Genomic DNA, 24,108 nt, shown 5'->3' on the forward strand with positions numbered 1-24,108 from the left:
AGCTTTGCTTCTAAGTCATTTGGATGGTTCTATTGATCTGTTGGTTGTGAAACGTTCACACAATGTAAAGGGTAAAGTCACAGCTATTACATTCCTTTGAATCTGCCATCATCCTACTTAAAAGTCCCATACTGTCAATTCTGAGCCTAAAGCTATATAAAAAACAACACATATGGTACATATAAAAATTCAAAGAAGAGCTGAAAATGTATGTAGACCCTTCAATATCTTTCACTATGCTTTATCAAATTGACTGTGCTGATGTAGTGGGGGAGGAGGCTCCAAGGCTGCTCAATTCAGATTCCCTGCCCACTCCCCACCCACAAGCCCCTAGTGTCCAAGCAACAGCCGTTCTTGGATATTAACATATGATCAAGTGCATCTGAAGGTCTACAAAGAAACTGGTCACCGCTGGCTTGAATACTGCTGTTGAGTATGAGTGTATGCGGAAAAGCCACTGCATTTCATTTGTAATTCATGATATTACTTAGTGATATATGACTGGATCCAGATCTTTTCAGATTCCACTGGCACTGCCTCTGAAAGTCTTGCGAAACTACATGGCTGACCTTTCATTTTCTGTGCTGTCTGCTGTGGTAACAGAGGAACTGGAGGTACTGAAAAAAAACCCTCTTATCTTTGAATGGAACTTGCTGGAAACATGCTTTTATCACGAGCAATAGTGGGCACTTTAAGGGTTTTTGCTCTTAAGACTGGTCTCTGGGCAGGGCAGAGGATATGTCCACTCATCTGAAGGTATTAGAGGCCAAACAGTAGGATTTGAATTTCATAGTTTAATCCCATTGTGCATTGTCCACTGAGAACATCATCCAGCATGATGTGCATAAAGAGATTCTGCAGGGCGGATGAGTGTTATGTAACTCGGAGATGTGTGTGTTGCATTAGAGTGATGTTTAATGATGATGCAGCCATGACCTTGACCACAGCCTTAAGTGAATCTCTCTCTCACACATGCACTCTGTATAAATATATAGGCCTTTTTTTGCAATGCATCATGAAAAATGATGTAATTAAAATAGTCGATTTCCACTTAGATCATTTATAAAGAGTGCACATGTAGGCACCAGCTGAAATTGAAATAACCAAGAATCTGATGGCCAAGATGCCCTCATTTCACCCTGCAGTCACTATCACTATTTTTTCAGAGATTCCTTCTGTTATTGAGTGTATTTCAGCAAGCAAAGAGCTGTTTCTCTAAGAAATGACAGCAGTGAGTAGTGGAACAAACCCCCCAACCCCTTGCTTTCCCCCTTACTGTCCAGGCTGAGCTTGGCCACACACAGCTCCAACAAAGCCAACATGGAGCACGCTGCCAGATATTGATGTCTGCATTTGGATCTTTAATAACTTCCAATTTTTGTGAGGAAGGCTGAAATTTGCTGAAGCCACAAGAATGATGCAGTCTTGGCTGCCTGCATCAAGGCATCTCTGGGACTTGAGCCACATGCGTGCAAATATTCCATCACTGCAATACGGTGCTGGTTTGATCAGCGACAGTGTGATATTTGGCAATAATTTTAATTATTTGACACAACTTTGATTTGTCATGTAGCAAAACAATACATTGTATTTTATAGTGTTGTTTTGTATCATGATTTGTATGGTATGTTGTGGCTAGATCATTAGATTGTAAAGTTTACACACTACTAGACGCTACTCCTTATTTTTGGCATATTGAAATATATATGTATAATAATTTGAAAATACCAGATAGCCTTTGTATGTAAATTTCATGATGAATGGACCAGAACAAAAAGGCCCAAAATTATTTGGAAAAAACTCTGGTTCCATTAATATTTTATTATGTTTGTATTATATGTATTATGTTCTGCTTTAGTACATTTTAGTACTGCTTAAGTCCATTTATCCTTTGCAAAGTTTTGTAAGAACAAAAGCAACAAAGATTGAGCAACGTTTAGAACTAAAACATCTGTCAAAACTTAAGTATTAGTACATTTTTAGATCTTATTTAGACTTGGAGATGGGCTTGAGATCACACTGAACACAAATGAAGACTGAAAGAGTGAATTCAATACTGGGGATTCTGCTGGATAATAGAGAGGACCACAAAAAGCATTTTATTTACTAAGAACATCTTCAGGATGCCTCTCAATGCTAGTAATATGCAGTAACGGGATATTATTGGATGCTTCTTTTTAAATGATGTTTTTAGAATCACTTTAATAGCTGTTGACTTGTTTTTATGCTTGTGTTTTCAGGCTATGCTCTGTTTATTGCTATTGTCTTACGTCTTTATGCTGTTTGTTGTTCTCACATTTCAACACTGCACATGTATCCGAGAAGGCCAGTTTTAGAGAAGATTTTCTATCCAGGCTGAATGTGGTAGACAAAGTTTTTTACTTCTGATTCTGATTTGAAGTCCGCTTTGCTAAGTAAGCAAATTTTCCCTCAGTCTGCTCGTTGCGCAAACAAAACGTAACAAGCGGCTTTGTGGCGTCTGTGGGGTTCGCTTTGCTAAATACAGTTTTAGTTTGCAAGACATGTATGTCTTAAACAATATGTATTCCAGTAAATGTCGATCGCATAGCTGGCTCATTACAATGAGGTTAAGGGAGTAGGTGGCGAGTGGTGGGGGTGACTTCTGTTTTGGGATATTTTTTTTAGCCCATCAATCTTTCCTTACCCTTTTTGTTGTAATAATGGCATACCCCAGTAGTGTTTCTCTCCTGATCTTGTCCGCTGACCTCAGTAGTGGTCATAATGACTGAAAAACAGCCACTGCAGTTTTTCATTTCTAACAACTAACTGAAATGTGGCAGAAGGCCTATAGTAACATTACTTCTCACAAAATCTGTCCCATTCAATGTAAATCGAAACCTGACTGGTTGATTCCACTGTCACTTTTTAATTATACTGGTGGTCAATCTGATGTGTGATGTGTTTCAATCCAGCTCCTGAAAAACTAACCAGTGAGAGAGGCAGTATCTGCTTAGATACCAAGGATAAAAAACCTGGACAATTTTCTGTTGAGCATTTCAAGAGTTTTTGGTTTTAGTTTTCACCCAAAACTATGCAACGAGATGACTAGAAAAGATTCCCCACTGACTAAATTCAGAAATGGAAAACATGAGATATGAGACACGAAACCACCACATGAGCCTCAGAACCAAATATTCAAGTCTGATTCTTGTGTAAATGCAAACACACAAACAGCGGAACAAACACCACGTTGCCACTGTTGACTGACAGATGGACTCTATGAAGTTTCTGCCTTTAATTTAAGTGTCATTATTATCTACCACACCTTATCTTGAAATCCTAATCTTGTCAACAATAAGGCAAGACATGCTGCTCTCTATGACTTACTGGCTGAGGAATGCCCAGTGGGCTGGCTCTCGATGCTCTCAGTGACTAACCCGTCATTGACAAAGACTGAAGGCCAGTATGTTGACTGAAACCAAACCTTGTTTTCTAACTCTGTCTTGTGCTGCATTACTGTCATAAGCTGTAAATCTGTAAGGCCTAACTACACTGCTTGATATGTTTGTGTATCTAAATTATCTACCAAACTCTGAATAGGCCTTAAAAGCATCATTGTTGTTGTCGTACAGGAAGGAAGTGCTCATGCTCACTAATGGTACGCGGCACATTTGCGCTGTGTATTGTGCCTCTGATCTATTGTGTAATGCTAAATTAAGCTGATGAGCATACAGCTGTACTCTGCTGAAGGGCTTTTAATTCATTCCCTCCAGGCACTGTAGAGACATCCCAGAGAGCTAGAGAGAGAGAAAGCGAGGTCTTGAAATTTTATATTGATGCTGTTGTGGGAAATAATCTCTAAAATGATGACTACACAGATAGAAGTTCTTAATTATGATATATTAATGTCATGTATCTTAATCTGGGTAATTCTTTACCATTTCTATTGGTCCATTCATCCTGAGATGCTTACTCAATGTAAATTGGAATCTGGCATTTTCAATTTTACTAGAAAAACAGAAGGAATGCTATATACAATATTGTGTAAAAATCTGATATTTTTAAAAGGAAGGGGAAGTCAAAGTAAAATAAGTGAAAAAACCTGGAGTTCAAAAAATATACTGTTATAGAAAAATGGAGACTGCTAACACCTGTACAAGGCCTGACAGACCACCAGAACAGTCACCATCAGATAAACAGAACTTTTATCTCTGAGAGATAATCAAGCTTCACTTTTGCTACAGATCTAAAAAAAAGTGTTTCTGTCCATCCTTCCACTGTGAGAAGATAACTCTATGGGTCTGAAAAAGGATTAGACAAAAAACAAAATTTGCAAATCAAATAAAAAAGCATTTGGTGTTCTCCAAACAATCGAATGAGTACCCCAGAGTCCAGACCTCAACACTTTAGAATGTATTTGGGATTCTTTAGAATCTGGAGGTGTTAAAATGATCAGCTTTCTCTGAAAAAAACTGAAAGCAAGTCTCTAGAAAACTAGGAAAGGTGTAAAAAACTGGATACTTTAAATAATAAAAAAAATGATATATTTAATTGTTAAGGCTGTGTAATGTTCTTCTTTCTCTTTTTTCCCAGAGGCTAAAAAAATAAAACCTGTACTTTGTGTCAGTTTTGACTGGAAGTAAATAATTTTGCACAGTATTATGCAACAATCAGAATCAGAAGATTGTGTACAATTTTCTCTCCTAATTCACTTCATTCAGGCCATTATCACCTCCACAAGTGCAGAAATCTACTGAGTCTCTCCAGCCAGTGTAAATGTGTGAAGAAAGAGAGGTAGTGACAGACACAGAGAGAAAGAGAAGCGCTAAATGTGAGTTAGCGGCATAACCCTGCCATTAACCTACTTGCGTGTGAAAGGTCGAAACTGTCTCTGATAATGACTTTGACTCCCTGTGTGCATCCGTCGTAATACAAGTGCTTATACCACATGATCTGTATGTGTCTCAGAGTGAGACAAAAGACATGAGACAAGGCACGGCACATTACAAGACCAATTGCACAACATGTGGTGGAAAAAGACTACTGAAATATTCATCTCTGTACCTATGTTATCTATGTATTAACGCACCATTAGGCACGAATATTCAAATCATTGTGTAGCCATGCTCATTTGTCTAGCATGTTAAGATTGCATGGGGCCACGAGGTCAGAATCAAATAGATTCCCCGGTGAAGAAGCTGAACTAGTAATGGGACATTCTTCTGCAGTTAAGCTCTTTACCTCCACAAAAGCGCAGTTTCACCCACTTTGCTAAATGTCACGGTCATTATTTTACCTTGCAAACATGTTTGACGTGGAATACAAGTGCTTAGAAATGCGCCCTAATGGTCCTAACTTTAAAAAAGCTAAAGCTAATCCTCAGAAGGTGGCATTTTGCCATTTTTGAAAATCATTTTTCACTTTAAAACCAAAGAAAACCTTTAAATACAGAATATATGAAATTAATTATGTAACAATGCAATAAATATGTAACTGCATAACAATGTGGTAGTGATTACACAGCCTATTTGGTGCATTATGTATTGCAAAATAACAATAACAGACATCTAGATGTATAAGGATTTAAAAAGGCGATACCACTAGCTTGTATGTAGTTATTACGCAGCTGAATGAGGTGAGTATAGTTTCTGTTTGCCGTTGTATCTGTTATACATGCTTTCATCTTTAGTCATCTGGACTACTCTAATTCTCTCCTTGCAGGCATTAGCTCTTCCTCCCTTCACACTCATACTTGCTCTCGCAACCACATTACACCTCTTCTCCATGATCTCCATTGGCTTCCTGTTAAGTACCGCATTCCCATTTCCAACTCTCGGCTCACCCTCAGCTGATCTACTAAAAGACCAGAGTTTTGGCAATCAAACATTTCCTAGCTTCTCTCTGGCCTATAATTTTTCCTATTGTGGTTTCTTGCTCATCTTCATTACAACTGTTAGCATCTTTGGGGTCTTGAAAAACACTACATAAGAATCATGCAGTATTACTGTTTTTATTATTAGAATGTATTACATTTGTAAAGTACACTAAATGTACTGTACAATAATAATGCTGGTCTTCTAATATTAATAGGATTAAAAAGACAATTCCATGTTTCTACAGAAGCTTTTCTGTGATGCTGGAATGTGGACATTGCTGGACTTGACCCACTTCACCGGGCAGTAATCCTTATTGAAATTCAGGTGGCGTGGCCCCAAGAATGCGCTTAACCTTTCACAATCGAGAAAGAGAAGGAAATTGGTCTGCCTCTTCACCGCACCCATTCTGATCAAACGGTGGCTCACCTGAACATGGCCCACATGCAATATTTCTCTTGAAATGAACTGGCCTGAAGGTGTAGCGTCTCTCTCTCTCTCTCTATCTCTCTCTCTCTCCGCTCTCATGCCAAAGTAGAGATGTGCCAATACTATGATTAATCGCCAAAACGCAGTGTAATTTTTCAGTGTTTCTTTGAAGGTGTGAACCTTAAATTTCTTTTGTTTATTTATTTACCTGTGCGTTCACATACATCCCTGTAGTTCAATCAATATAGGTGAAGTGCCTACATAACCCCTGTAGTGGCTGCAAAAGGCCAGTAAATGTTGTAAACCTTCTTATTTAACTATTTTACATGGTTACATATTTGCCATGTTGGAGATACAACCAGCAAACAACGTTAACCGTCATGATCCGATTATAATATTATGATGTATGACAATATATTGAATTATGGATGCAAAAAACCCTAATTCTGTGATAGTCAACTATTCACAGAGATGTACTGACTAATAATTGTCAATATAAAGGTTTAGAGCTGTAATAACAAAGTAATTGCCAATGTTCTCACAAACTGAGGCAAAGTTTACCAAGAGCCAAATTACCACCACAGAAAAAAAAACGTGGTTTGTTTAAACTTGCCCATTACTTTGAGCTAAAGTAAATAATAAGCAATAGCTAAAAATTAATATTTTAACATGCTAGTTGACAAGCTTCAAAACACCGGCATGGAGGGAAAGTTAACAGAATCGACACCAGCATTTTTTCTTTTCTGGAGGTCGAAAGTGGCGCTGTGCTTCTGTGGGAAGCTAAGTCAGGCTTGCATGTGTTGTATGCGACTATTTTCGTTTAGAGAAAATTCTGCCAGACTTTATTTCCTTATTAGCTTTCAGCTAGAATTGTTCTTTTGCTTTCACTATCTGCTCACAATAGTTATGACACTATGAATGAACTGTCCTCTTCAATTGGCTAACTAACAGTAGGACATCACTGAAAATGTAAACGAAAAGTCAACAATGGAAATATTTCTGCATCTCAGCCCTAGGTTAAAGGCACAAAAGTTAAATGGTAGATCTGCACCTTTAAAAACATGCAGGTCATTCTTTTCAGGTTGTTCTGACCTGGAGCTTTCTGGCTTAGTAGCAAGTAACACCCTAAACACTCACGTTATCTGAGTTTATGCAATTATTCTGCCATTTGGCTCACCTGACCTGTCCATCCAGTAGATTTATAAATGAGAATTACAGGTCCAGGGTGAATTTCTTATGAAAATGCTCATGGGCTTTGTTCACTTTATCACTTTCAAAGAAGAAAAATATAGCAAATGTTTCATACTGCTTGTCTTTGAGCCGCCAGACAACATTTTTTGACGCTTGAAACGGACCATTGCTGCTGACTCACTCTCCAGCACTATCAAAGTGCTGCCTGTTGTAACATTAGAGAAGTCTCTTCTGGGAAATGTTACCACGTTTCTCTGCCAAACATTGGCCTTAACTTGCAATTTTGGATTGACAGTGAAGCCCAGAGAAACAGCAGGAACAGGAGTTGCTGTCACCTTCCTCTTTTTCTACTTCTCTGGTGTGAAGTAAATAAAAATGGGCCTGTTCCCTTCAACATGTTCTTTAAAGAAATGTGAATTTCTACTGTGAAAGCTACTGTGCCCCATTTAGCATAGTTTACATGGCTAAAACATCACATAAAACATCAGGTCTCAAATAACATTAAATTGTTGGCAGGCCAGAACAATTTAACCACTGCTACATCTGTTATAATCATGCCTACTCAGAACCAGCAGTAACGTGTCTCTAAACCAAGAATTTTGAGCTTGAAGTCGAGGAAACCACCTTCTGGTGATGTATCTTGAAGGAGTGATTCCCATGTATTTGTGCAATGCATGTTGGGTTTTGTAACGGGAGGACACGGATAAGCAAAAATGCAACAAGGATGAAATATTAAACTGTTGGAGCTGATGGATGTAATTTTGCAATACAGAATTTCATAACATAATATGACAAACGGCATATTAAAGGCTAATTCAATCAGGTTTTGCGGTTTCTGATATGATAGCATACTGTAATCTGTAATAATGAACAAAAGTATGGACAAAATTTAGGCTTCTGAAAGCCTGCCATTGCTTTTTTATAAAATATGTAGCTCTACTCACCCTGTTTCCAGTGGAAAGCCACAAAGTTAATAGCCATTGTCTTGGATTTCTCTGTTTATATATATTGTTTCTTACTGCTATGGCTCTTCTCTTAACCAAACTTAACGTTTTAATGACGTTATGCTGGCAGGGCCAACAAATTAAGATAAATAAGACACACAGACACATGCATCAGGGTCCAAGAGTCTGCCCGACACTTATCTCCAGCCATGTTTTCTTCTTGCTTTCCGCACATTTCTATTGAAGTTGCTGAAGTGTTTATATTGTGAATGCTCTGAATACGCTACAGGAAACAGCTTTGATGACTGTAGCACAATGGCCTGTAATGAACTCTACAATTGGCTCATTTCAAACAGAAATAAGAAAGCTACAGTCACTGCCACTTTCGGCCAAGGAGAGAAAGACTCCCTTATGTAAGAATTCTGCTACTGCAGTTCACTTCAATATGTAGAAGTAGAAGTAAACATGTTTACTGAAAATCTACTGGGGTATTTACTTTAAGTTACTTCGTCTACTGCTCAAGTTTTCACTCGGTTTAATAAGCTACCCTATTTGCTGACCCTCAATATTTGTTTTTTCTTCACTAGCATTAATGGAATATATTTTGATGAAAGGTTGATTTACAACCTGATTTACAAAACTGCCGTTGGATTTTTGTTGTCGTAGGTGAGCAAGTCGTGTGTTTTTATTGTGTATTTTTATTTTATTTTTTATAGTGTATTTCAATGCTGTTCTTTTATTATGGCAGTGGTGCGCATTTTATATGGAGAAAGCTGCAGTTGTGCTGTTCACTGTGTTTTGGCCTGGGTTTCCTCTTTATCATTCCTCGCTAGCAGTTCAACACAAACACACAACATATCACACATAGACAGCTATCGATGTCCTAGTTCATCTGATAACAGGACTATGGGGGAAACTATTTTATTTGATGATACGAGTTAAAAATAACTCTATTCCACCAGCAGATTGGCTCCTGGGGGTTCTGCAGAAAGAGAATTGAATAAATATACATTGATATAATTTGACTCAAAATTTTATTGTTACAGGGGAAATGCAGTCAAGTACTGTAACATAATAATTATTTTCTTCCTATCACTTCATTTGGTCCAGTTTGAGCCAAGCTGCTCTCACATTCTGCTGGCAACATGAGGATCTGTACTACTCCAGTACTACTACTACTCCAACTATCTAAATATTTAACATTCTAATTATAAAGGTTTCATTTTGTTGAAATATCAAGTTAACCAAGCCTTGTGAATAATGCAGCCATTGTGTAGTGACAGGCAACGAAGTCACTGTAATTATTTCAGCGTTATCTGAAATGGATCTTAATGATACACATCAGACGACCGAGGACATCCCGTGACAAACTTAATTACTGTAAATGCTTCATCCCTGCTCTTGCTCGGTGCTTGTGTGTGTGGCCATAATGTCTCATTCTCTGACACACAATCACTCAAAAGTCACTGCAAATGTTAATTACAACCCCAATTCCAATGAAGTTGGGACGTTGTGTAAAACATAAATAAAAACAAAACCTTGCAAATCCTTTTCAACTTATATTCAATTGAATACACTGCAAAGACAAGATATTTAATGTTCAAACGGATAAACTTTATTGTTTTTTGCAAATATTCACTAATTTTTTAATTAACAGATGCCTTTAACTAATGAGTTATGTTTGTATTTGTTCCAGTGTGCTCGTCTATATGTGTATCATTTGATACACCAAGATATCAAAGCTGCGAACTGCCTTTTGTCACACTCCTACTTGCAGAGGTTGCATAATGACTGGTGTCTACATCAAACCACAAGAGAATTTATTTCATATTCAAATTTCTTTTTCCCTGTGATGTAACACGGAGGCTGTATTGCTTCCTGAGATGAAAGCCGTTGCTGATCTTTCACTCAGTGTATTAAGCTACCAATGGATTCCTAAGCATGATGTTTCTGATGAATTCCAACCTGTCATCCTCCTGCTTCAAAGTCATAATGTCATAATATGTATCATTGTTGGTTTGAACACTTTATTCTCACACTGTACACTAGAAACATCACTCTCTAGTTCTGTAGGATAGTATTGTCTTAAATGGAATTGACTAAACTCAAACAAGACAGCAGAAAATTGGTAAAATCTCTAGGTGTTTTGGTTTCTGTTAGCTCTGATTTTTTCCTTTTTGTTCATCATTCTCTTCACAGAGAAAGTTTTTTTGTGTATTATAGCATGTTTTCACATGCTTATGGGTGAGTTTGACATGTTTTGTTTTTCAAGCCATGCTACATTTTTAGATTGAACAGTTCAGCCTGTATTTCTGACATTTAGTTGAAAGTTGACCATAACTTTCTAAATTCATCTTTCTATTAATCTAAGTTCAAGCTGCTATTCATTGCCACATTGTCAGTGACATCTTTACCAGTATGAATAAATAGTTTATCAGCACTGGCCGATATACTGATTTGCCTCTAATTTTTACTCCTAATTTACCACCTTTTATAAAAATGAGTGCAAACTGCACTAAAATGGGCTGATACACTATGGAAGTGCTTCATCCACGATAGCCGCTGTCACACATGACAGCAGGATGCACAAAGTTCATCCTTTTCAAATTAATGTGGCCTTTTTCAGAACGCCCAAGTTATCCTTCTGCCAAAGCAGCGTTGTTTTCCATTCTGACTACTGTCTGACGCCTTGAGAGAGAATGTGGTAATGGAATAGCGAGGATGCTGCTCATGCTTCAGATTCAAGAACAGAAAAAGATTGGCTTGAATTAAAGCCATTACTTTAAACCATGTAATTAAAGTGCATACCTGAGGCGTAACAGGAACTGATGCGGGTGTGACATAAAGTGAACCTGGCATGTGCATGAATGTCTCATTTTCTTCCAATGCTGTCAGATGTTTTTGGAACATACCGCTGTTTATTTTGCTCTATTCTTCAAACAAATCGTTTGTCAGCTTTATCTTAACCTCTAATGCTTGTTTAGATTTTCTTTAGTTTTTTACCAAAGTTCATAAAAACATGCTATACTCTGAAAAATAAGGGTGTCAAAAAGAAGTTTTCGTGCAATGTCAGAACTATCGTTGGTTCCCAAAAGCAGGGGTTCCCAGTCTTCTGTCCCCATGCTCTGCATATTTTTCCATTCTCCATACTCAACACACCTGAACGAACCCATGAGAAGCCTGTTAATTTACTAATGTTGGTTGACCAGGACTGAGATTTTGAACCCTGCTGTAAATGACCTTTCAACTGATTGTTCTTTAGAGCAATTGTTCTCACATTGGCCCTCAAAGACCTAAACGGCCCACATTTTTGCTCTATCCCTATAGTTGCAGTTGTAAATTATAGGTGGAAAGAATCGTTTAACCCTGTAAAACCAACAAGTCCATTGGCGGACCGAAGTGCACTCATTTAAATTGATGGAGTATCTGTGTAGTTGTCCATCTCTGTCTGTCTATCACATAATAAACACCACAATATGCAAAGGACCACAATTCAATTCATTCCCTTAACTACATGGCATACTAGTTATATTAGTTTCCTCTTAGTTACCCAATAATTTATGTTTACTGACTAAGTTTTAAAATTAATGTTGTAATAATAAGCCTCCTGCTTAAGGAGTTATGCTACATTAAATGATTAAAATACATCTCAGCTCAACTGCTTACATAAGTTTTCATCACTGTTTCATCAGCCTGATGTAGTCTTATTCAATCATGTAGATCTGGATGATGCCATAATGGCAGGCACAGCCTTTGACTATCGACACTTTCCAACATCTTTTGATTGGAAAAGACTATAAAACTTTTTGAGATGTTTCATTTGACAGTTTCAATTGAAATGTAATCTCATTTGACAGTCTGTAACTCATACAACTCACGCAGGACGTGTGTGTGTGTGTGTGTGTAAGTGGGAGCTGTCATGTAGGCAGATTATGACTAACCACACAAGCTCGCCAATGCCAGATTACTGCCTCTCCTGTTTTTATCAGAAACACGTTACTATGACAACACAGGGAACAGTACCTGTGTGTGGGGGGTCTGGGTGTCTTTATTGTTGCTGTAGGCAGCTTGTGACTCTAGTTCTTCCTGACCAATCGATAAAAAGCATGGTCACACATGCAGCCTTCACCTGAAATGAATAATGGCCTGTTTGTCCAGTGCTAACAGGCTTTTGGACATGAGTATGTGTGTGGGTGTTTGCGTAGTAGAAACATCGTGACTAGCAGACATAAGAGAATAAAAAAACTTGGTGCAAATGTTTAATCCACTTACGCAATGCTGGATATTCTTCGTCCACCCCAGTAAGTTCAAAAGATGTCACTGAACCATCCTACTCTTTTCATTCATATCCTCATGCCTGTACGCTGCACTTATGCACTATATGTCTTGCATGCAGTACTGGGTTTGAATGACTGAAAATACACTGCAGAATGACGTAACTACACTAACGCAAACAGTGATTAAATATAACATGTTAGCACTAAGCTAACGCTTTATAGAGAGAGCAGTATTCTAACAACTACCTAAAAATTGGCTAGGCCACCAGTCACATTCACAGTTAATGTCATGTTTAGCACCTCCAGGAAACCTAGAGCGGTGTTTTTTCTCATTTTTTCTCATTTCCCACCCATTAGAAATCAAAACAAGATTACTGGTTAATCTGACATATAAGGACTTCACTTATTGTCCTAAACAATGGGAGCGCTAGCTCGATTGCATCAACCAAGATGCTACTGAGAAAAGAAAGCTGATTGGACAAATTCCCATTTCAAGAATTTAAGCCTTTTGTTTCTAACCAAAATGTAACAATGAAGGCAAAGTAATATTACATTAGCTGTAGAATTTAAAAACACTACAAGCGTGATGATTGTAATAAATAAAAATAAATATAAAGATACATGTATCTTCAGTTCCCACAAATCATTAGGTCTTCTCAGAAAGCATACTCTTGGCATTCTCAAGCAGCCTAATGAGAAGCCACCTGGGATGCTTTTATAACAGACTTCTTCTTATGCTCTCTATTCCTAAATACTACATGGTGGGTGAGCATCTTACAAGTTAAAATTTTAGGTAGGCATCATTGTCACTACTTAGTCTATAAGTCCAAACATTTAGGTATGAGTTTGTGTTTAAGCTTGTGAACTTTCAACCACTCCAGACTTTTGATTACTGATAACTCCAACAACTCCAACAGTGTTTTTCTGTAGAGGTGAGAAAGTTAGAAGATTTGCGGTGAATTGCAAGCGGTGAAGACATCACACTTCGCCTGCAGAAAGCTGGGGACCACCCCCCCACACGCACGCACTCTACACTGATTAAGAAACACACAGCGCTCTGTTCTGATGCTCTTACAAAGTGATTAAAATCTGCCTTTTCATCTTCCATGAATAAAACATTGGCGCTGCTGAGGAGACTGCAGTCAGTGAAACAGAAGCTCGCTCTCTCCTGTCTGGATGAATTACTTATTGAAGTATCACTCACTACATCGCACTTAACTCTGTGCTTCGCACTCACTCTCTGGCCAATCACTGCCCAGCCTGCCTAACTCAAATCATAAAATCCAGTGACTCTCACTTATGCTAGGCTATCTTCAGATGCCAATTTATTAGAAATGCCCACCTTCTACCAACAATGACTGGTCTTTTTATCAGAAGCACCTACAAAGTCTCTAATCACTTGCCCTGTTGTCAGGGAAATGATTAACAACAATGCCAAAGCCCATACTGCATAAATGGGCTCCTGCTAGCTAAAAAAGTGTATGGGTACTTGTTAGAGGTGCTAGTGTTCAAACATGGAAATCACTATTGAGGTATTTGTTACATTTCATTGTAGGAAGATGGAGAAAATATGCAGGCTAACAATTCAGTGAAATATGAAATTCTGCTTTATGAGTATTTGTGAGTAAGCATGTTATGTTATACTTTGTTACTCCAAAACATGAATGCCTGAATATGAGCCTGTTGTCAGGAATGTTTTGTTGAGAATGTGGCTGAGAAGGCAGAGGTAGTGCTGTTTTATCACTAACAAGGAAAACAGCTCTAGCTGATGTTAGCTGGGTCCAGGGTATTGATAATATATGTCTCTGGCAAAGAACATGTTGACAAATCATCCACTGAGGAAAAAACAGTGAACTCTTCTGTATAGAAGAGCCTCCATTACTCATCCAACACGAAAACTCACCAGTATGTTTGAGTAATAAAACATGTTCCTCTGTGTGCTGCTGTTTTTTGTGCAACACCAGTGCTGTTACCTCAAAAGGCAGGCCTACAGCATTACATTATTAACATTAATTGCACTGCAATTAACTGGATAGCCAGTTATGAACTTTTACATATACTTGAATATCAAAATTGGTTGAAATGCACATTCCTACTGTTAGCTGGCATATATGGCAGTTAGGGTTCTCCTCAAAGTGACATGCAATGATGTTGCATTAGTGGCAGTTTGAAAAAATGTGGTGCAACATCACATGACTTGGAACAATCACAAGCTAGGTCTTGGAATTAGGGCCAAATTTGAAAGGAAAACTGGGGAAAAACAAATAGATAGCATATAGAAACACTATAAGTTCACAATTACTGACTGCATCCCATCTGTGGCTGCACAATTTATCACCCCCCAGTACGCTCAAATGGCTTGTATGTTAACAAAAAACATAATTTATTAGAAAAAGTTAATTAAAAAACAAACATATAGTTTGGGTGATAGTGATACTGTGGCATGGTAACAGTGTGTGAGGTTACTAGATGTGCGTCAGGCAATGTTGTTCATTGTCATTGCTGGGTTGAAAACCAAAAAATGTGGTGCTGTGGTCGGAAAGTGACCACTGGTGAAAGGCTGGATGACTAAGAAAAACTGTACATGGAAAAAGCTAAGCTACAGTCTCTAACTGTAGTCCTACAAGACATACCAGCAAGATAGGTGGATAAGGTGGTCAGTGAGTGTGCATGTTCTGTCTGTACTGCACTGCGCTGTGGCCTGTACCACATTACATTTTGCTGCCAGAGGAAACTCCATTTTTGCATTTACTTTAAACCAGAAGCAATTTAGATTGTGTGAACACTGACTGTCTAATACATGGCTAGATATGCTGACCCTGACTTTGCATTAATGAACATTAAAAATAAGAATGAGTCTTCTTTCTCTTTTACAGTTACTGTTTTTATGGCACAATTTTTATGTTTTCTTACGACAGCAACAAACTGTATTTTACATGTCGCTGCTGTTGGGAAGAAAACCTTTTGCTCCATTTTTGTCACTTTAAAGTATTTGACATAATCTGAAAATGTCTGTTGCCTTTATATAGTGTGACTTTCATAAAGAATGGACAAAAAGAAATGGCCCAAAATTACGTGGAAAAAAGTCTGGTTCCATTGACTTACATTAAAAGTAAAGATTTTTCCTTTTGCTATAAAGTTACCATTTCGAAGATCAGTGGTTTTCCTCCAACAATAGTGATGTGCAATATTTGTAATGTATAACTATTTGTTATCGGTTACACTGTATCAAAGGGGGATCTGTCTTTCATCCTTTCAGTATACTTTGGGTGTGCAATGACACTTTAGCATGACTGCATAGAGAAGATAAGATTATCTGTCACCGGTGCTTGTACTTTAGAAACACATCACTGAAAAACTACAGTGATATTAATCACTATCTGCTTAGCCATCAGTGTGTTTTCAGTGTTTGAGTGTTCACTTTCGCATAACCTAGGTATGCTGTCAAAAGTTTGGCAATACCTTGCCTCCTTTTGAAATTGGAATGTTTCTACTATTACCTTTCAATTAAAAGAAGAAAAAATTCTGTGAAAGTTGTGTTAGCATAAAACAGCTTTGCTTAGTGATGCAATAATAATAATAATTCTGAGATGTGCTGACATCACAGCAAGAGGATAAAAAGCACAGGGTTTGGTATCATTATTAAAGTAGATTTATGAGCTGATAAATAGGAACTCGTGCAAGTTTCTGCATAATTACTCAGAGAAACTGAGTCAGAATAGTTTATAGTGGTGGTGATAGGTGGTGATAGGTAGAAGTCTGAAGCATTTAATGCCCCTAAAAGCATCTTCGCTGATGCTTGCACAACAGCTTTGAAATACCATTTTGGCTAAAGCGTGCTTTTTAAAAATCCATTCATGGTGTAGCTGTTCGTGCAGGGTGTTGTAAGGCAAAGTAGCATCTAAAGAAAACCTATTTCATTCAGATTTGGCACCATGTTACCATTTACAACACTGCATATAAAAAATGAAAGGCACATGTAGGGTTACTGCTCATTTTGGACAGTACATAAAATGCCTATATTTGTGTTGTTTATCTTGCGACTTCTGGTTCTCATCACCACTACTGTACACAAACCTCTGGTTAATTTCTCTACAATGCATCAACCTTTCCAACTGACTTTCATCACCATCATTGAGTTACGTTGAAATTCCAATAGCAAGGAACTTTTGCAACTTTTGCAACCTTTGCATTGAAGGTTATATGTAAGGTACATTCCAGTTTTACTAAATAATTCAGAGAAGCACCTGTAAGAGCAGGTGTGGCAGTTGCACTACAGCACAAGGACAACCGAGACAGAGAATGAGTAATACTGTATTAAAGGCCTCATACATGCCTCGACATGTTTACTGACTGCTGTCTGTGGCTGTGAGTTGCCACATCCAGTATGGTTTAGTGACATGCAGTATTATAGTACACATGTCACATTCAGAAGTGATTATGTGTCTGAAGTAAAGTTCACTGCTATCCATCTCCGTCCACTCAGAATGTGTGTTTGGGCCGTTGTGCACAAGATTTTCAAGCTTGGTTAGTTTATAGTGATTGTAAACACTCCTATAATTATCCCCAAGCCATTGTCTCTATCTTACTGTCTTGCTTTATTTACTGCCGTTCTCACCTCTTCTCAAGGATATCTGCTCTGGGCTAGTGAAGTGTGCTCGGCTTACTAACTACACATGATCACTCTTCGCTTATTCCCTTTATCCACAGCCTGGAGACGTAATGATTTCATCTGCACTTAAAGAATTAGGGGCGATTTTCATATTTGATTACGGACTCATATGCACTTTTCTCACTTTTTTGTGAAATAACAGAATTTGATGTCATTTGTAAACCCTTACAATTTTTAAACATACTGTTCACTCTCCAGTCTCATGCAGTCACCATGTGGCAAAATTTCCTGAATTCATTGTTTTTGTGATTTTGCAAAGAAGCAACTCATTCACATATCACCTATTCAACCTACAGTACATTAGCTCATTAACGCTGAAGTTATAAGGAGTGTTTCGGCCTGGACTGCCTTTTTTTTCCAGATTTTCTCGCCAATTTTAGTCGTTTCCAATTCCACCTGCTACTTAGGACTAGCCCAATCACACGATGCCACCAACGCTAGGAGGGTGGGGCTAGCACAGGCTTCCTCCGAGACCTGTGAAACCAACCACCGCTTCTTTTTCGAACTGCCGCTCACGCAACGTCACGGGACATCTGAACGCGCTCGGAGGACAGTGCCAACCGCCAGATATGTTACGTCAGCTAACAGACGCCTGCGCTGACTAGCATCGTGCTGAATGATGGGAGGAGAAGGGCAGCAATCCTACCCACCCAGAGAGAGCGAGGCCAATTGTGATCTCTTGATCTCCCAGCTAAGGATGGCTATAGCATCACCAGGGATCGAACACGCAATCTCCTGATGATAGGGCCAATGCTTAGACCGTTGCGCCACTCGGGAGCCCCCCCATGACTGCCTTTTGTGCCTTTTCTGTGCACAAGGCACAATACAGGGCAGCCAATTAGGACAGAGCTCATTTATATACAACCCCCATTCCAATGAAGTTGGGACGTTGTGTAAAACATTAATAAAAACAGAATACGATGTTTTGCAAATCCTTTTCTACCTATATTTAACTGAATGCACTATAAAGACAAGATATTTAATGTTCAAACGGATAAACTTTATTGTTTTTTGCAAATATTCACTCATTTTGAATTTGATGCCTGCACTACGTTCCAAGGAAGTTACATCACCTTTCCTTTTAATAACACTCAATAAGCATTTGGGAACTGAGGACACTAATTGTTGAAGCTGTGTAGGAGGAATTCTTTCCCATTCTTGCTTGATGTACAGCTTCAGTTGCTCAACAGTCCGGGGTCTCCGTTGTCGTATTTTGCGCTTCATAATGCGCCACACATTTTCAATGGGAGACAGGTCTGGACTGCAGGCAGGCCAGTTTAGTACCTGCACTCTTTTACTATGAAGCCACACTGTTGTAACAAGTGCAGAATGTGGCTTGGCATTGTCTTGCTGAAATAAGCAGGACGTCCCTGAAAAAGACATTGCTTGGATGGCAGCAGATGTTGCTCCAAAACCTGTATGTACCCTTCAGCATTAATGGTGCCTTCACAGATGTGCAAGTTACCCATGCCATGGGCACCAACACACCCCCACACCATCAGAGATGCTGGCTTTTGAACTTTTGAACAATTTGAAATGTGGACTCAGGACCCTTTTCTACTTTGCGTCAGTCCATCTCAGATGAGCTCGGGCCCATAGAAGCCGGCGGTGTTTCTGGGTGTTGTTGATATATGGCTTTTGCTTTGCGTGGCAGAGTTTTAACTTGCACTTGTAGATGGAGTGACGAACTGTGTTCACTGACAGTGGTTTTCTGAAGTGTTCCTGAGCCCATGTGGTAATATCCGTTACAGAATGATGTGGGATTTTAATGCAGTGCCATCTGAGGGATTGAAGGTCACGGGCATGCAATGTTGGTTTCTGCCTTGCCGCTTACTTGCAGAGATTTCTCCAGATTCTCTGAATCTTTTGATGATATTATGGACTGTAGATGATGAAATCCCTAAATTCCTTGCAATTGCACATTGAGAAACGTTGTTCTTAAACTGTTGGACTGTTTGCTCACGCAGTTGTTCACAAAGTGGTGAACCTTGCCTCATCATTGCTTGTGAACGCCTGAGCCTTTCAGGGATGCTCCCTTTATACCCAATCATGACACTCACCTGTTTCCAATTAACCTGTTCACCTGTGGAATGTTCCAAACAGGTGTTTTTTGAGCATTCTTCAACTTTCCCAGTCTTTTGTTGCCCCTGTCCCAACTTCTTGTGGTGCAGGTGTCAAATTCAAAATGAGTGAATATTTGCAACAAACAATAAAGTTTATCCGTTTGAACATTAAATATCTTGTCTTAGTAGTGTATTCAATTGAATATAGGTTGAAAAGGATTTGCAAATCATCATATTCTGCTTTTATTTATGTTTTACACAACGACCCAACTTCATTGTAATTGGGGTTGTATGTGTGTTGAGAACAGGCTAAAATTTATATTTTTAAAATCTGAAAGGATTCAAAACATACCATTCACGTCACAGTCCATACAGTCCATATGGAAATGAATTAATTAAATTAATTATTTTTATGCTCCAACATCCAACTATTCAACCTATATAAACTCAGGACTGCTTTTGAACAAGACAGAATATAGGGCAGCCAATCAGAACAGAACTCAATTACATATATTAGTCTTGAAGTCACAGTAAAAGAAACAGACTCTTTTAAAAAAGAGACAAAAAGTGGGAGCAAATGGTCACGTAAATCATTGTAAGTGGACCTCGGGAGAAAAGGCAAAATCCTATACGAAGAATGCAAGTACTTTATTGAACAGAAAACCCATTGACTTAAAAACCATTTGTAATAAAAGGCAGGTACTGAAGTTTTAGCGCATTTTGAATAAATCTTTTGACAAAATTAATATTGATTGTACACTACAGATGGAGCAGATGGAGATCAGATTAAAAAATTTTGGACTGTTGCTTTAACCTTTTGTGCTGTGGTAAACAGTCATTAACCGTTCATGCTAAGAAGCACTTCTAAGCAATACAAAAATGTGGTGTAACCGCTTCAGTCAAGAAACAGTTGGAACTAGACTATGCAGGTAGGCCATTCCCTTCACCTCTTTAAAAGAAACATCTTTATGTGTTATTTTTCTTGCGAAATCTGGATGAACATCAAAATTACATTGCATTTGGTTTCCAAAACTAAACAAACTAAATCTAAGGTACTACAGGTAGTACAGTCAGTTGGTGCTGTGATCCAAGAACATAAGATTCTCGTCATAAAGGGTTTTTTTTTACTGTTCTTGCATCTTTCTGGCCTAGCATGTAGGTGTTGAGTTAACCATATTTATTCACCTAGACGGCCGACACTAAATCCATGAGACTTTCACAATCACCTCCCCCTACAAACTATGCAAAAATATTGGGTTGTGATTGGTCGTTTTACATGTCAGTCAAAAAGCCCCTTTCTTCTTGGCCATGGTTTGCATGGTGGTGAGATGGAGAGGCGTTACATATTACTTTAGGGCAAAACTCACTACAGTTTGCAGGAAAACTACAGGAAAATGATATTTTTTCATCTTTTAAATTATAAAACTGTACTTAATCATATCCCTTTTTATACTAAATGTTTCAATAATTGGCATAACTGGAAAGCTAAGTTTGTGCTGAATCAATGGACATAGATCACTTAACAGTAAAATATCTCGCCAAGGTACATTCAGAAATATGAAGATAAAAGTACACAAATAATATAATTTAGATGTTTTCTTTGGAGTTATCATGCAGAGATTTGTTTTGTGAGTGGATTGTTGTGTGTGTGTGAATGTATTTCTTGAAGCTTGTTGATGAAATTCCCTCTTTGAGACAAATACAGCTTTTTAAATTGATGTACATAGATTGTTAGTCAGTTATCAAGTTAGTTAGACAATTGAAAGGCCAGGTTGGCCTCCTCTAGGCTTAGGTCAACTGGGATAGATTTTTCAGAGGGTCCCTGTCACACCACAATAACGGAAGAATAGCTCAGCCAGTTTGCATTGCTTTTCATGTAATTACTGAGTAAAGTCTCAGGATGTCATAATCCTGATTTTTTAAGGGGTTCATGGGTTAAGGAGCTTACATTCTGTGCAAGTTTGAAGAAACCTACTGTTCTTACTGTACTTAAATAAGACAGTCCTCATGCTTTAAGAAACTACATTCTACATCTGTTAACATACACTAGTGACCAGATACTGTCATTTAGTCATTAATTACTGAGGTCAGGTGTGTGTGGCTTTATCAAAGCCCATGCACACAGTTTGGCTCTGGAGGAAACAGGATTAGGTAAGTCATTATGCCTGAGTGACAAGCTGCCACAACAGGGCAGCTTTTTTACATCGCTAAGACACCACACCTTCAACCAAAAGTGCTGAGGAATCCCCTTCAAACCCGGAAAGAAATTTGATATTTCCTACTGAAACAAGCAAACATACCAACTGCTAAGGTTTGAACCATTTCAAATATGACAACAGCAAAAAGTTCTCAAGAAGGATCAGATGAGTTTTGTTTTACTTTCCATTGCTGTGGGTTGGCTGTTTGCCCTGAGATTGGTGTACAGATTTGAAAGGTCTAAACTAAGACTAAAGACCAGCTCAAACAAATGACTGAATAGACCCTGCAGGTGCACTGCGCTGATGCAGAAGACATGGCATTTTACAGGAAACTCTACGTGTCGACAGATTTTCCATAAGCCTCACTGTATTCTGTAAGAGCCCGAACAGTGCAAAGCGGATGTCAGACTAAGATAATCTATAAAAAACAGAAATGAATAGAGTCTAAACAAACAGACAGAGCGCCAGTGGAAGTGGCTCTTTCTGAGAACAAAGAGAGGCCCTCCCTCAAAGTTCATCTTTTCAATCGAAAGATAATGGCATTCAAAAAAAGGCAGCATATCACCCACTGCTTCTTTACCTCGCCACTGTTTACGAAACTTCAAACGAAGGGTCACTTATTTAAAGACGAGTCTCCCCGTTCTCAGAGCCAGTGTCATGTATATGGTCTATTTACAGGAGTACAATACAACTTACAAAACAAGTCAAAAGCATGAAACACCTTAAAGAAGAGTTTTCTTCAGTTTTAATGTTTTATACCTTGAGAATGATGAAATAACACACCTGGACTCCAAATAGCCCACCATTTACAGTGTTCCAGGTTTATACACTAGGAAATCTTACGGAGCCACACAAGATGCTTTGCCAAAAGTTTTGAAGAAGTTCTTCACATGCTAAGACCTTGTTATTCTGTTAATACTTCAGTACAGGAAGGCATTATAATGCCCTTGCATTTCTCTTATTAAGCCTTAAAAAGCCAGCATTTGGTAACTAACTGACAGCTTATTATTAGTGTATTAAGCGTTAACTTGAGTGAATTAAGCATTTCCCAAAGCACATTTATTTGTACACTGTACATCATAATCTTTGCACAACATTTTAGATGTCTGTTATTATGCCTATAATAAGCCATAACAAGCCAATAACAGGTCTTTAATTGGCTGTTCATTAGTACTTTATTAAACAGTAACTGTGCATCATTAAGCATTTTCAGCGCACTTTTATTTTGTTATACTTAATAAATCTTTTTAACATCATTTATTGATGTGAGATAATCCTGCTAGTGCTTTGCTAAGAAAACCTGATGGCGATCTAACAGATATTGACTAGAATCTATATACGCATGACAACCATAGTTCATGCAGACGAACTGTTCCAACATGCATATACCGAGAAATCTTTACTTTAAAAAAGGTCAGTTTGTCTTTAACTGGTGATTTATTACTGAAGTACTGACAGGAATCAAAAGGAAATAGGCACATTACTGACCCAATGCTTAGATAAAGGCACACAAGAGTGTGACTATATATATAAACAAAGGAGCTCTGAAAAATGTTTAAATCACCCTTGTGTAATAAAGTAGTAATCAGCAGCCAGTTAATTACTAGCTACTGGGTTACTGTGCTGCCGAAGATAAAAGCTACAGATCACAGAGACTAATTATAATGGACCCTTGTACTCACTTAAAAATGAAGGTACTGCAAAGAGCTCTTTGGAATGATTCCACTGTAGAACCATCGTTCATTTCAAATGTACTAGAATCCACTTTCTTTAAGAAACATTCTGTGGCCACCCTGCAAAGAGCCTGTTTGGCACCTTTATTTTTAAGAGTATAGACTTCAAACTCCAGTAAGTCAGTTGTCCTTTGCTTCTAAGGAAGGAAGATGCTCAAGCTTACATAACTGTGTGGACACTGGAAACTGGAGAGTGCCCAATGGTCACCAAGTTTGACACTCCACTTTGACTAACTTGGTGTGTTGTTTTCCTACATGACGAATAAGCTTGGGCCCAAGAGAAATGAGTGTGTGACTAATGCCAGCCATGTTGGGAAGCTTTTAGAGTGACCAATTATTCTCCTTCAGAGCAGAGAGCTTTACAGCTGATGACGAATGACTCTTAGGGGCAGCTTCATGACAAACCCCCGCCTACAGTACTGCCCACAAACGTCATATTATACAAAGAACACTCACAATATGGATGGAGTGTTTTTGTGTGTTAAGGATCCTTACGAACAAAAGCCTTTATCACAAAGGTATAATGTCTCATCTGAAACTTATGAACCTATAATAAAATAATTATTCCATATGACAGAATTCCAGCATCCATAGCTAAGTAGGTTCTGGGAAGCCACAGTTTTCACCTGCCTTAGCAGTGTTTGAATCAGAATTTAATACAATTGTTTTAAGCATCCAAAAGAATTAATCTATTTCTCTGGTCAGTGTTTGTTTTGCACAGAAAAAAACACTTATATTAGAATAAATACAATTAATATTAATATGAT

General features: G+C 38.2%; 1 protein-coding gene across 1 annotated transcript in view; it reads right to left on the reverse strand.

The window, feature by feature from the left end:
• The window catches only part of spns2 (spinster homolog 2 (Drosophila)), a 113,204-nt gene that overhangs the window by 47,599 nt on the left and 41,497 nt on the right, over positions 1-24,108 (reverse strand). The window lies entirely within an intron of this gene.

This window comes from Pygocentrus nattereri, chromosome 23, assembly GCF_015220715.1.
Source record: "Pygocentrus nattereri isolate fPygNat1 chromosome 23, fPygNat1.pri, whole genome shotgun sequence".
Classification (NCBI taxonomy): domain Eukaryota; kingdom Metazoa; phylum Chordata; class Actinopteri; order Characiformes; family Serrasalmidae; genus Pygocentrus; species Pygocentrus nattereri.